The sequence below is a fragment of the Neomonachus schauinslandi genome, chromosome 7, assembly GCF_002201575.2.
Source record: "Neomonachus schauinslandi chromosome 7, ASM220157v2, whole genome shotgun sequence".
Lineage (NCBI taxonomy): Eukaryota > Metazoa > Chordata > Mammalia > Carnivora > Phocidae > Neomonachus > Neomonachus schauinslandi.
Window position 1 is genome coordinate 53,826,653 of NC_058409.1, and position 8,270 is coordinate 53,834,922.

Consider the following 8,270-nt stretch of genomic DNA (forward strand, 5'->3'; position numbering starts at 1 on the left):
GGTAAAGGAGGAACAGGATCCACTAAAGAGGCAGGTTGAAGTTTTAGACTCAGCTGGGCCTGCTGGAGAAAAGTGAACCAGAGGGAAGTGCATATGTCAGGAGGAAAAGAGTGGAGAGGAATGCCTCCACCTGAGGCCTGTAGAGTCAGGATGCCTTCCTTCTCTGTACCACACTATACTTCTCTCTTTTTCTTTTTGTTGTAGTGAGAAGGCCACCTAAAGACAGAGACCAGTCCAACTGCTTTACTCTCACTTTATTCCCTATTAAACACAATGTCACACAATGGCCACATATTGCCATCTGTGCTTTGAGCTCTTTACCAAAACTGGGATTATCTGGTGGTCCAACCAGTCCTAGATTCCAAAAGAAATATGTTTCTCTTGGTGAGGAATAGGGTAGAGACATAGGGCGTTGTCCACAGCCTGGAGCCAAGCCTCTAGAGTTTCCAGAACAACTTTTTCAATAAAGGGCCAGGGAAGGAGAGGGGTTGCCCTGGCTGCTTTCATCACCTTTTTGAGGGTAAAATTATTAGCCCATGGTGACATCAATTATAATTTTCTTAACTTTTCTTGGTGTATATGGGTCAGATTTCTTCCTAAATTATTTATAGTGAAGTATATTTCAGAAGAACAAGCAAGTGGTAGATCAAAAAGAGGCATTGAACAGAATATTTGCAGATGTTTTATGTTTTGCCTTGGGGACAATGAGCAGCCTATCTTTCTGAAAGAAGCATAGAGACCTTGGCAGTGCCTTTCTTGAGAACAGTGGATACTTTGCTAACCCTATTCACTTTCTATGAGAAGGGGAAAATTAGCTTCAGATATGCTTGGACCCAACTAGGGAGAGTTTACCAAGAACATCTTATAACATGCTGTCATTGACGTAGCACAAGTTACCCAAAGCCTAGAAAGTGCAAAATGGAAGGATAAAAGTCAATTTTTAGAGATGAGCCAACACTGATTTATCAGTGTTCACTGGACCTCTGAAGGAATGGCCTTTGGAAGCATCATTAACTGTAGCTTTAGTTTAGTCCAGCTGAGACATATGTGGAAAGAGCTGGAAACCTTCTCAGGGAGGCAAGATCCACAGGCAGAAGAAACTTCAGAGTGGGAACCTATTGTGGTATAAAGTTAAAATCACATGGAGACATGCTAGGTATTTAAAATACACAGGAAAAAGCAGTGAGTCTGGATAATGAGAAAATCAAGACAATACAACTGTTTAGAAAGTTGTTGGAGCTCATTCATTCATTCAGTGTTATAGGTGCTGAAGACAGAACAATGAATAGGACTATTGATGCCCAGTATTTATTCTAAGAGAGCCCGCTTTGCTAGTTTATCAGATTACTTCTCTACATTGGACCATTTGTAACAGTATATATTTTTGGCGGATTTAGCTAAAAGTCAAGTCTAGGTGTTAATGAGAGTTCCATTGACATTTTAAGCTCATGTTTATAAAATCATGTGTCTTTGATCTTAGGTTTATGTCCTTTCCTATGTCCCCATACTCTTGATCGTAAAATTTGTTTCCTGTTTTTGAGTTAATTAGTCAGCAATTGTATTTGGTCCTCAATATGTGTGCTCACCATGTATAGGGACAACATAGAAGTAAGAGAAGTGGGAGGCTTTCTTCAGGTTTGAGCTGGGCACATTGCTGCTGAAAATAAAGATCACATTCCCAGCTCCCTTGTTGCTAGATATGACCTTGTACTCCTGGTTACTGAGATAAAAACTGTGGAAAGGGAGTGGACTCTGCTGGAAAGGGCCCCTTTTCCCCCTCTTGTTTTTATTCTGCTCCCTCCAGAGGATTGAAATGAAGGTATGAAGGCCAGAGCTCTACTTGCCATCTTGAACCTCAAGGTGACCGTGAGGATGGAAGACATGCTAAGGATGGTGGAGCAGACAAAGAGAAGGGTCCTTGGAAGCATCCTGGGCTGCCCTGTTAATCCTAGACTACTTGTCTCCAATTTCCTTTACCCAAGAAAGAAAGAAACGCTTATTTTGTTTAAGCCACTTTTAGTTTAGGTTCTCTGTTACTTGTAACTAAGTTTATTACAATTTCTAGCAGATATAGTTAGGGTCCTATACACTGCTTGGGCCACTTTTACCCATCAGTGACAGTAATTTTGCATTAAAATATTACCTACTGTGGGGGCGCCTGGGTGGCTCAGATGGTTAAGCCACTGCCTTCGGCTCAGGTCATGATCCCGGAGTCCCGGGATCGAGTCCCACATCGGGCTCCCTGCTCAGCAGGGAGTCTGCTTCTCCCTCCGACCCTCCTCCCTCTCATGCTCTCTGTCTCTCATTCTCTCTCTCTCAAATAAATAAAATCTTAAAAAATATATATATATTACCTACTGTGTGCAGCCTTGGGCAATTCCTCTTTGGCTTCTCTTTCTTTTTTTTTTTTTTTTTTTTTTTTTTAAGATTTTATTTATTTATTTGAGAGAGAGAATGAGAGAGAGAGAGAGAAGAGAGCACATGAGAGGGGGGAGGGTCAGAGGGAGAAGCAGACTCCCTGCTGAGCAGGGAGCCCGATGCGGGACTCGATCCCGGGACTCCAGGATCATGACCTGAGCCGAAGGCAGTCGCTCAACCAACTGAGCCACCCAGGCGCCCCTTGGCTTCTCTTTCAATGGGGTTGCTCAGGAAAGCTGAGGAGGGCCTCCTTGGGTCATTATCCTTTGCTTCACATTTGCCTGGTGTGATCTTCTCTACCTCCTTCCAAGCTCTTCTCTTCTCTCCCCTTCACTGTCACAAGTTTCTTCTGCTGTATCTCAACTGGGAGCCATTCAAAGCTGGAAGGAGAAGATGGCACTGGGAGGATGAAAGTAAACAGGAGGAAGATATGGGGACATGATAAGTGAGCTGGCTACAGCCTGTGTCATGAACAGTGCACTCCCCTCTTAACAACTGAGACTAGGCCCCTGCTTGTTATTGAGGGAGGAAAAAATAGTGCTCATATTTGGGTCAAAATTCATTCTTCCCTCTTCCCTTTCCCCTCCTTTCTTGGTCTTTCATTGACTCCTTTGTGAAACAGTCACCTCAGCTAAGAATCCCTAAGAATCTCGGAGATAGAGGACACTCACTCCTGATTATAGATAGGCTGCTTCTACATTGCGCGAGCATTCTTTTTTCCTGAGGCGAGTAAATTTCTTTAAAAGAAAAACAAATTATTCCAAAACATATACCTACTCCCAATTGGTTCTACAAAGCTGGGGAAAGGCCTAAAGAGAGGAATGGGGAACTGTGAGGAAGAAAACAAACAAAAACTCAGTTAAACAGTGAAAGCGGGTTCGGTGGGCAGAAGACATCTTGAATCATGTGCACCCACCTGTTCCTGTGGAGACCTTTGCTCCTAACTGCAAGAGAGGATCCAGGTGCTGCAGTTCTAGGAAGTTTTAGGAACAAACAAGAAGCAGTTTCCCTACTGAACTAAAGCAGCAGCAGAAGAGGAGTAGCTGAGGCTTTGAGCCACTGGGAGATGTCACCTTGGGTGACAGTAGAAACTTGGGATTTTCTGCCAACCTGCTCATGACTTCCCCCACCTTTTAAATCTCTCATATTCCACAGTACTTTAAGATTTCTTTCTTTTTTTTTTTTTAAAGATTTGTTTATTTATTTGAGAGAGCGAGAATGAGAGAGAGTACATGAGAGGGGGGAGGGTCAGAGGGAGAAGCAGGCTCCTCGCTGAGGAGGGAGCCCGATGCGGAACTCGATCCCAGGACTCCAGGATCATGACCTGAGCTGAAGGCAGTTGCTTAACCAACTGAGCCACCCAGGCGCCCATACTTTAAGATTTCTGCTTAATTAAACTTTCCACTCCTGATCCATCTCACCACCATTCTTATTCTCACAATCTTGGCCCTATTAGCTCGGATAGCCTTTCTTCAAACCACTTCCTTATCCCAAACTCCATACCTTATCCCTTTTCTCAGTGGACCCTCTGCAGATCTCACTCAGAGCACTGACTATGTTATTTGGAAGGGTTCTATTTGTGTCTGCTTCCTTTTCTTTTCTTTTCTCTTTTTTCTTTTCCTTTCTTTTTTCTTTTTTCTTTTTTTAAGATTTATCCATTCATTTGAGAGAGAGAGAATCACAGGGGGAGGGGGAGAGCTAGGGGGGAGGGGGAGAGGCAGAGGGAGAGAGAGAACCCCAAGCAGACTCCCTGTGGAGCATGCAGCCCAATGAGGCCGATCCAATAACCCCAAGATCATGACCCGAGCTGAAACCAAGAGTCAGATGCTCAACCGACTGAGCCACTCAGGCGCCCCATGCTTTCTTGGATGCCTAGTGTTTTGCCTAGCATAGAGTAGGCCCTCAGTGAATATTTCTTGACCTTAGGCAGAGAGGCAATCAATCATAGTATCTGCCAAAAGCTAAATGGCCAATTATCACTTACAATGTACTAGTTAAAAAATTATTCCCTTGGGGCGCCTGGGTGGCTCAGTTGGTTGAGCGACTGCCTTCGGCTCAGGTCATGATCCTGGAGTCCCAGGATCGAGTCCCGCATCGGGCTCCCTGCTCGTCAGGGAGTCTGCTTCTCCCTCTGACCCTCCCCTCTCTCATACTCTCTCTCTCTCATTTTCTCTCTCAAATAAATAAATAAAAATCTTTAAAAAAAAAAATATTCCCTGAAAAAAAAAAGGTTGTGTAAGACACACAGAGAGAAAACTGCCCAAGGTTGGAAGATACAAATTTGAGCACAGCTGGGAACTGTGAATGAGAAATAAATAAATAAATACATACATACATACATACATACATACATACATACATACATACAAATCTTTATTGATATTATGAAAGGTCTTTTGCAATGGAGTGCCAGAAGCTTAAATAATTACATGTGTCATACAATGCAGTACATATTATGTTAATGCAAAAGAGAGTAGAGTGGAGTTGTTTAGAGAATGTACTTGGGAGTCAGATTTCAAAGTTCATATACCAGTTTGCCACTTCCAGGCTGTGTGAACTTAGGCCAGTTATTTAATTTCCTGTTTCTGTAGCTTCATCATTTGTAAAATGCAGATTCTCCATGCCTTCCTCATAGAACTGTTATGAGAATTACTATAAATAATATTAATAATAATTAATATAAATAAAATACTTAGGAAAGTGGCTGATACACAGTTACTTAAGTATTTTTTATTATTATTATTTTTGTTGTTGTTATAATTCCCTGTCTTAAATCATGACCATGGCCATAAAGAGAGGGAAAAATGAAGTTATATATATATATATATATAAATATATACACACACACATAATATATACATATACATTATTTACATAAATAAATGCTTAATGTAATGTGGATTGAGATGGCAATATGGGCCATCCATTACTTTAAAAGAGGCTCTTAAAATTATGCTTTTATGAAATAAGTCAATCAGAGAAAGACAAGTATCATACGATCCCACTGATATGAGGAATTTGAGAAAGAAGACAGAGGATCATAGGGGAAGGGAGGAAAAAATGAAACAAGATGAAACCAGAGAGGGAGACAAACCATAAGAGACTCTTAATCTCAGGAAACAAACTGAGGGTTGCTGGCGTGGTGGGGGGTGGGAGGGATGGGTGGCTGGGTGATGGACATTGGGGACGGTATGTGCTATGGTGAGCGCTGTGAATTGTGTAAGACTGATGAATCACAGACCTGTACCTCTGAAACAAATAATACATTATATAAAAAAGAGAGAGAGATAGTAGGAAGGGAAAAATGAAGGGGGGAATCAGAGGGGGAGATGACCATGAGAGACTATGGACTCTGAGAAACAAACTGAGGGTTTTAGAGGGGAGGGGGGTAGGGAGGTGGGTTAACCCGGTGATGTGTATTAAGGAGGGCACGTATTGCATGGAGCACTGGGTGTTATACGCAAACAATGAATCATGGAACACTACATCAAAAACTAATGATGTAATGTATGGGGACTAACATAACATAATAAAATAAAATAAATAAAAAAACAGTTATTCAAATAGATAAACTCTAAAATTAAAAAAAAAATTATGCTTTTATAAACTCCTTGCTCTGCAAGTAAACCCACAAGAAGACACATAGATTCCCTTGGCCCCATCCCCCTCATTCCCCTTCTATCTTGTGTCCATGCCAAATTTTGTGATTTATCATTAAGTACAAATTACTAGTTAAGTGCAATAAAGATTCTTTTGAAATACATTTTGGGACCCATATAGTTATTTTAAGTACATAAAACAGAAAACCAGACAAAGTTTCTTTATTGCTAGATTTTGAACTGATATACTCATTGGAATTCTCAATTAAGCAGAATTTGGGAATAAAAGTTTCCAAATCTTGGTCTAAAGCCTTTGTGGAAACACCTTCATAATCTTTATTTGGATTTGTATTAGTATGTATTTGTGTAAACTATAACTTCTAATTCTTTTTTTTTTTTAAAGATTTTATTTATTTATTTGACAGAGAGAGACACAGTGAGAGAGGGAACACAAGCAGGAGGAGTGGGAGAGGGAGAAGCAGGCCTCCCGCTGAGCAGGGAGCCCGATGCAGGGCTCAATCCCAGGACCCTGGGATCATGACCTGAGCCCAAGGCAGACGCTTAACGACTGAGCCACCCAGGTGCCCCTATAACTTCTAATTCTGTAATATCTGGCCCTTTAGGTTTCTAGGGACATTAAAAGTGTGACAAAATTTCTGAGCTGTCAGTACTTACAGATTTTTCTTCCTTCGTTCCTTTGTTCCTTCCTTCCCTCCTCTTTCTTCTTCTTCCTCTTCACTTCTGCTTTTTCTTATTCTTTTCTCATTCTCCTTCCACTTCCTTTTGATAAGACTCAGAATATTGTAATCATTGGTTAACCCTAGTCTTCTTCACTAAAAACTGTTTCTTTCCACTATAATTAATTCAAAAAATATTTAATGACCACCTATTCTGGGAAGGGATATAAAGTTCATACAGGTAGTTTCCATCATGTTTGTCACTGTATCTCCAATGCCAACCATGGTGCATTGGGGTGACCCAAAAGTATTAGGTAAAGAGATGTGAATAAAGGTCCTATACTGAAGCAGTGAAGTATAGAAGGATCAGCATAAGCTTTAGATGTGGGCTCAAATCCAAGTTTTCCTAATTATTATCAAGGGGTCTATAACAAGTTGCTTAACTTTTTTAGGTAAGTGGAGATAATATCTGTTTTATAAGGATTATGAAAATTTAGCAAGATGATAGTTTACTAAAACTCCTACTGAGTGTATAGTATGTTCCAGGGACTGTGTTTCAAAATATAGGGCTTTAAAACTTCAGTGGATTATAATTCCTGTTCTCTTTTTTAAAATTTTATTTATTTATTTATTTATTTATTTATTTATTTATTTATTTATTTTGAGAGAGAGAACAAGCAGGGGGAGCAGCAGAGGGAGAGGGAGAAGCAGGCTCCCCGCTGAGCAGGGGCTCTATCCCAGGACCCTGAGATCATGACCTGCGCCAACGGTAGATGATTAACCAACTGAACCACCCAGGCGCCCCTATAATCCCTATTCTTAAGAAATTTCCACATAATAATATAAGACAAGTCACAGAATATTATGGAAATATAAGTGTTCAAAGTAGGGAGGAATGACATGTGTTTGAAGGAATCAAGAAAGGAGGTGGCTTATGAAATGGTCCTTAAAGGATAGTTAAGAATTTCAACAATTAAAATGGGTAGGCATATCCAGATTAAACAAAGAGAACATTAGCAGAGAGGTAAAACGGTACTGAGTGCGACTGAAAAAAAGGCCAGTTACCCTTGGCTGAAATGTAGGGTTGATACAGGTAAGTAATGAGAGATACACAAGAAATGTGGGGTGGGGACATATTGGTGGTGTCAGGTTCTTTAATCAAGCAGACAATGAGCAATTCCAGGGGGCAGGCCTATGGAATAATAGGATCCTAAGGTGGAAGTGTCTTAAGAGTGGGGAGACCTGATAGGAGAGGCTATTGCACTCTTTCGTCTAAGAGATAATAAAGGCCTGCAGCGAGGGGTAGCGCAGAGAGAATGCAGAAGACACAGGAGAGGCACATTTCAGAATCAGCGGTGTGTGACTAGCGAGCGCTCCACACAGAAGCACTGTGCTGAGGGGCCCCAGTGACTGGAACTATTTATACAGATGGGTAAGTCGCAGGAAAGTGTCGTTTTAGATTTTTGAATATGAGTCACCTTTGAGGTTTGGGTTGCACCTGGCTGCCACCTTCTCTTTTTTCAGGTTCACCTCTTCTCTCCATCTCTCTCTCTCTCCACTAAGTAACTGGGCTTTC